Source organism: Episyrphus balteatus, chromosome 3, assembly GCF_945859705.1.
Source record: "Episyrphus balteatus chromosome 3, idEpiBalt1.1, whole genome shotgun sequence".
Lineage (NCBI taxonomy): Eukaryota > Metazoa > Arthropoda > Insecta > Diptera > Syrphidae > Episyrphus > Episyrphus balteatus.
In genome coordinates this window covers 107638202-107645336 of record NC_079136.1, presented here as the reverse complement: position 1 = coordinate 107645336, position 7135 = coordinate 107638202, and the positions used below count along the sequence as shown (strand labels likewise).

Here is a 7135-nt window from a genome sequence, read left to right as displayed (position 1 = left end):
CTTACCTGGACGCCCGAGATTTATAAGAACAGGTGAAGTCGGCCGTCCAACAAAGAAAAACAACCAACAGACCATAAACGCTGTCCGACTGTCCGCTGTTCGAAAGCCCGACAATTCCTTGTTCCTTTTCTGAAGCATTAAACCATTCAGAGAGTAAGCAATGGAGATGATGCACTCTTATCCATGGGTACTTTGGAATTGGTTGACCCACCCAATGGTTGCCAAGTGATTGGATGCAGATGGGTTTTCAGCATAAAACGAAAAACAGATGGTACAGTAGACCGCTTCAAATGTCGCCTTGTTGCAAAAGGCTGTTCGCAAAAATATACACTGAGCCAAAAAGCAATGTAAAATCAATAGGGGTATTCACGATCCGATGCAACTGGTCTAGTATCATTCAATATATATCAAATTTACATTTATATAATGAAAAGAAGGAATGAGGTCCTAGGAATTTCAAGCAATTTAAAAGAGATGTGGAGCGGGAGACAGGGCGAGCAATTAAAATGATCCGTAGTGATAACGGGACGGAATACCAACCAATTCTCAGACTTTTTAAAGGAATATGGTATAAAAAGGCAGTTGACAGTAGCTCACACACCACAGCAAAATGGGGTGGCTGAAAGGGCAAACCGAACAATCGTGGAAATGACACGGTGTTTGCTGATAGGGTCTTCCCTTTCTGAGTCCTTATGGGCAGAAGCAGTTAACACTAGTGCTTATCTACGAAATCGATGCCCCACAAAGATTTTGGGTAGTAAAACACCTTATGAAGTCTGGCGTGGAAAGAAATCTTCTGTGAGCCATTTTCGAGTCTTCGGGTCAAATGCAGTCGCATTGGGGCAATTCCATGGTAACATTCACAAAAATTTCCAACACATAAATAATTTTTTTTTTTTCAATTTGAATGTAAATTGATACGAAATTACTATTCATGAATGGAGCATAACTATTACTTTCATAATTAACTAAAAAAATTGTCTTTATTTTTAACATTTGCTTGGAAAAAATAAAAGTTTGATGGTAACTCTCGTTACAAAAATCGGACACGAATTTTAAGAGTCCGACAGTATGAAGTTTTTGTGTGAAATTAAGAATCTTAATTTGTTTTCAATGAAGATTCCATACATACAAAATTACAAGCTTTTAATATGAGTTACAAAACCAAACATTTTTTCAATATTTCGAGGAAAAATCTAAAATATTTAGGTAACTCACGTTACATTATTTTGGTAACTCATGTTACCTGCGATTTGTGGTTCCAAAAGTAAAGAAAAGATGCATTTTCACTCAAGTTTTTTTTTTAACCGAATAGTGTGTAACGAAGCTTGCTTAAATGTTAACTTATTTTAGCAATCACGAGGGGATATTGTCATCGTCACTATTAGACTCATCATATTTTCAGTTTGCTTGTTTTTCCGTCATTTTCATGTGAAATTCTTCTGTTGTTGGGAAGCTTATGTTATAAAAATGCTTTTAGATTAATAAACTCCCTGAATTTTATGTCTATCCATAAGGGAATACAACAAAGAATCTTTTCTTGCAACTTGCATAAAGAGTTGCCGTTTATAATAGTAATTTGCTAATAAAAAAAGTAAAAACGACTGCATAATTTGTTCAAAATTCGTGTCCACTTTTTCATTGGTTAAGCAGCCTGGCAAATCAAAGTTTGAGCCAAAAGGTAAGGAGTATACGCTTGTCGGCTACTCTGATGAAACAAAAGCTTATAGATTAGACAGGGCTACAGGTAAAATTATCAAGAGTCGTGATGTTAAATTTTTTGAAAACGATACGGAATTGAGTACTAACATGTATGATTTCTTGAACACAGATTTAGATACAATAGCAGAAAATGTTACGGAGTGTAACAAAGAACCTGTATTGAAGGAAGAGTTTGGAGAATCAGAGCCTTCTACGCAGGTTTCACCATCGTGCAACCCTCAACAGATAAAAAACTTACCTGGACGCCCGAGATTTATAAGAACAGGTGAAGTCGGCCGTCCAACAAAGAAAAACAACCAACAGACCATAAACGCTGTCCGACTGTCCGCTGTTCGAAAGCCCGACAATTCCTTGTTCCTTTTCTGAAGCATTAAACCATTCAGAGAGTAAGCAATGGAGATGATGCACTCTTATCCATGGGTACTTTGGAATTGGTTGACCCACCCAATGGTTGCCAAGTGATTGGATGCAGATGGGTTTTCAGCATAAAACGAAAAACAGATGGTACAGTAGACCGCTTCAAATGTCGCCTTGTTGCAAAAGGCTGTTCGCAAAAATATACACTGAGCCAAAAAGCAATGTAAAATCAATAGGGGTATTCACGATCCGATGCAACTGGTCTAGTATCATTGCAAAAGTGCAAAAGTGTAAAATCTTACAACACTACAACAACAAAATATATGGATTGAAATTTTACAATGGTCTTGCACTTTTGCAATACCCTAAGGCCCATTTCACACATCGCCGAGAACCGGATAAACGGCCCGGATACACGGTTGCTAGGATACACAATCTTATGGGCGCCTTCACACGTAGAAACCGAAACCGAAACCGTGTACACGGTTCGGCTGCCGAAATGAAACCAAATGCGCTTACTACAACCAGAGACAGAAGAAATATATATTTCTCTTGTCTTTGCTTCAACTTAGCTGCCGTTCTGGTTTCCTTCTCATGTGCTGTAGTCAAGAAAGGGGTTGTTTTGTTTTTTTTTTTATATTTTGATGTCAGTTCGTATTGTGAGGTAAGATAGGGTTGTTTTGTGTTTTTATATTGTGAGGTAAGGAAGGGGTTGTTTTTTTTCTATTTAGGTATATCAACATCAAGTCGAAGTGAAACCTACAAGAAAAATTCTTGTTTCTTCTGCAGCTGCAACCGACCGGCTGCCGGGTGTGTGTGAAAGGATACTCATTTTTTGACAAAACCGTGTATCCGGGCCGGATAGACGGTTCTCGGCGATGTGTGAAATGGGCCTAACCCTATTGCAAAATAAAAATACAATGGAGTAAAATTATTTTTGACAGATGGCAGCTCACCGTCGCACAGTGCGGCGACTAGTGGAAAAAAATCAAAAAAAAAAAATTGCCAAAAATGTGGAGCAAGTATGCCAAATTCAAGGTAATTAGTCTGAGTGAATGAATCAACAGTTAATTTATGATAAAGTTCAATCTTCTGTCGTCAGAGATGCTCAGAAGATCAATAAAAAAAAAAATAATGAGAGTAAGATTTTTAGTTAACGGTCAAAAGAGCATTTGTTGAAGAAAAAAAGAAGATATGATATTTATTTTGCTAGATTCATATTCAGGAGAGAAAATATAATTATTCTAACTGCATTATTTTTTTTTGCATGTAAATTTATATTTTTTTGAGAGTCCAAATCAAAGCTTCTTTGTGTGTGTTAAGTACTAACTTCGATAAGCTATATATTTTTGGAGGGGTCCGATGGGAAAAAAGTGTTTTTATTTAAAGAAAGTAAACAATTATACCTTTTAAAAAAAGTAAGTTTTTTTTGCAGAAGCCTGCTCTTTCTCTTGCAACAAGTGTTTGTTTACGAGTATTTTTTACATAATGTGTTCCGCTAGGGAGCTTTTTGATGCTTGTTTTTCCAACCCAACAGCCCGATTGCGTGGTGTTTTGCAGTTAATGAAGTCAAAACTAAATATGCAATCAAATTTAGAGCCTGAAAATCAAGAAATCTTAGCAAAACACTTGTTTTTTTATTTTTTCCCGAATTCCCATACATACAAAATCCTGGATTGAATAATGTATACAAAAGTAGGCGTGGCAGGGGGCGAATAGGGTCGACACTATTTTGTATTTTTGAACTCGCCTAGATAATCAAATTTCTTCAATTTTATTCAAATTGTGCAAGCCGTTTTCTAGATATAAATATGCACACTCAGGAGTGGGCGTGGCAGGGGGTGTGGAAATTTCGCTAAAGTTTGTAAAACGTGTTGTAATAACATTTAAGAACAATTTTTTTTCCAAACTCAACTTGTTTTCAAAAATTTGATTTTTTTCCAACATCTCCATACAATCGACGCACTGTGCGTCGCGTCGCCCATGATAAACAGTTTGTCTTTTTTATTCTGTTTTTATTCTGTTTATAATGGTTGTCGCTACTCATGTCCCGTAATTTAGTTTCTTTTGATGAACAAAACAAAGAATTAAATTATAAGAAATAGAAAAAAAAGAAGAAGCAACGGTGAAGGAAAAAAAATATCATTCATGCTTCAATGTTTACTATAGATGAGAAGAGGGGCGTTCACGATCTATTGTAAAAAAATAAAATTTTACATTTTTACTAGGTCTGTTGCACCAGATCGTGAATACCCCTAATGCAAACCACTTTGAATCAATGGAAAATCACTACATTTTTAACCTAATACTACGTTTCCACCTACCCTAAATCCGAGATTTAGCTTAGTAGATTTAGCGTAAATCTCGAGTTTTATTCTAAATCTCGGATTGAATGTAGGTGAAAATCTTAGATTTAGGGAAGCTGAACCCAAATCTGAGATTTAGCGAAGTAGATTTAAAATAAATCTCGAGATTTATTCTAAATCTACTTAGCTAAATCTCGGATTTAGCGTAGGTGGAAACATAGTATAAAGTGGAAGATTGAATCAAATTAGCACACTTTAAATCAAAGTTGTTCACACATTGAAAAAAAATAAAAAAAAGTAAAATCCGCTGGGGATCGAACCTGTTACACCTGGGTTAACAAGCTTGTGCTTTACCACTGTGCTATCTCACTTATAAAAATTGGTGTGACAAATTGTAACTCAAGGGAGGAAATCCCTCTGGAAGACAGCTTTTTCAATAATTTTTTTTTGGAAAAGCGAAAGCATTTTTTGAAATTTGTAAAAGTACATGATAATATTGACATAATGAAGTATTGATACAATTTTTTTTTAAAGTAAAACAAAAACAAAATGGCGGCGCTAGAGCTCTTTAAAGTTGGCGTCTACGGTTTGCGCCGTGCAATGCCCAGGTCCAGAAAATAATTTATAATCAAAAAGGAAATTTTTTTCCAATAAAATATATTTATACGCATTGCATGAACCTAAATTTAGCAAAAAAAGTGTAAAAAAAATTAGAGACCAAAAAAACAAAATAAACAAATTCTTAAAAAATATATTTATTGTAAAAATTATATTGAACGAGTTAACGAGTAATTTGCATTTTATTTCAGGTTGATAGCTTCATTAGTTTTTGAGTTACGTTGCACGGCGCGGAAAAAAATGTCTTTCGAGAAAAATGAGTTTAAAATTTTCGTACTGTGGTTGGTTCGGAGCGCATAGTTTTCGGGACTATCAAGAGGCTTTTGGTGCTTCATTTAAGGCTAAGACCACTGAAAATAGTTTCTTCGGTTGATAAATGAATTTATTAGGCAAAAAAAATAATGCAAAAAATAAAAATATCTAGAGGGATTTCCCCCTTCCCCCCTTAAGCATAGGACGATTTTTAGAAAATTATTGAATATATTTTTCACCATTAATTCAATGTAGAACATATTAAAAATTACTATGCGTTTTTTCTCTGGGTGTATGGTAAACTACTTCAAAACATTTACCCCTGTCGTTCGCTTCTCTACAATTCGCATAATACTGGCGTTGGCGGCACAGTTTTATCTTCATTTACACCATGTTGATGTCACAACAGCCTACTTGCATGGGGATTTAAATGAAACAATGTTCATGTTTCAGCCGTACGAAAAAAAACGTAGACTAACGAAAAAATGCATACAGAGCACGCTTTTTTTTCGTTTCCTGGAGTCAAAGTCACATCTCACAGATAATATTCAACCCCGCAAGTGCGCAGGCCAATCACGCAGAATAAATAAAAAAAAGTGTGTGCTGAAATAGTTTAAAATAAAGTAGTAAAGGTAAGATAAATAATTATTTACAATAATTATTATAATTATAAACTAGCTCGCAATAATTTAATTATATTTCATCTATTCAAAGGGAACAAAAGGTGTGTCGATGTTAACAAAATTATGGAAAAGGGACACCTTCACCTGTAGATACTTCACCACTATCCCCATAAGGAGATAACATCGAATGTATGCTAAAAAATGGAGAAAATCGGAATTTATGTATATCGAAAAAGCCAGTTATTGAACTTCAAAAACAGACATTCTTCAAGATCTGTTCAAAGTCCCACCACGAGCAATATATCGTTACCATTACCAAAATCTCCAAATTTAAGTCTTGGAAGAGTTGATGACCAATTAAATATAGGCAAGTAAGTAAAATTCGATTTCATTGATTCCTATATAATTATATAAAAAAATATTTTTGTTATTTTAAATATTCTAAATTTTTTGTTTTGTTTTTCTATTTTTGTTTCCTTTCAGATTCCAAAGATGTCATCCTAATGTACCTTATGGATGGGTACTTAATCCCGACCCAAAGAACAATAAAGGAATTCTTTAAAGAAGAAGATATAATGTATTATTGAAATTTTTCTGTGTATTTAATTTAATTTTTTATTTCATGATTAAAATCCAAAAATTCAAGTTCAAAATAACAGATGTTTTTGTTTTTAATTAAAAAAAAATTTTCCGCTCCACTTTTTTTTTAATTTTCGCTCCGCTCCACTTTTTTTGAATTTCAGGTTTTTATTCCAAATTTTAGGGATGAGAAATGGACGAAAAATTTCGTTGGCTTACGATAAAATTCGAAGGCTTACGAAAATAAAGTAAGTACATATAATCTACTAAAAGAATAATTAATACAACGAAAATTTTCGTTAGCTAACGAATATTTTTTCGTAATTTAATTAAAATATTCTTAAAATTTACGAAAAATTCGTAAGCTTACGAAAGTTCCTTGCATAAGTCAATGAAAAAACACATTGACCAACGAAAAATATCACCGTGTTTAATTAATTTTACGTTCATTGATGAAAAAGTTTCGTAAAGTGATGTAAAAATTCATTAATTTTCGATCAAAAATTTGTATGAAAGAATTTCATTAAAATACGACAGTTTTCGTTAGTTGATGAAATTCTTCATTAACGTGTTAGGGTCAATGTGGGTAAATGTAAACAGGGGTAAATGAAAACATGGCTCATAACAAGCTTCAGTTAAATCTCTTTGACGCATACATAAGTACAAATCGCGGACGCA

The 7135-nt window shown here is 34.0% G+C and overlaps 1 long non-coding RNA gene across 1 annotated transcript; it reads left to right on the top strand.

Moving 5' to 3' along the window:
- The first annotated feature begins 4084 nt into the window (after positions 1–4084).
- On the top strand, positions 4085–6637 carry LOC129914507 (uncharacterized). Its single transcript, XR_008772186.1, has 3 exons — positions 4085–5887; positions 5970–6249; positions 6362–6637. It is a non-coding gene; the product is annotated as an uncharacterized LOC129914507 (long non-coding RNA).
- Positions 6638–7135: the final 498 nt, after the last annotated feature.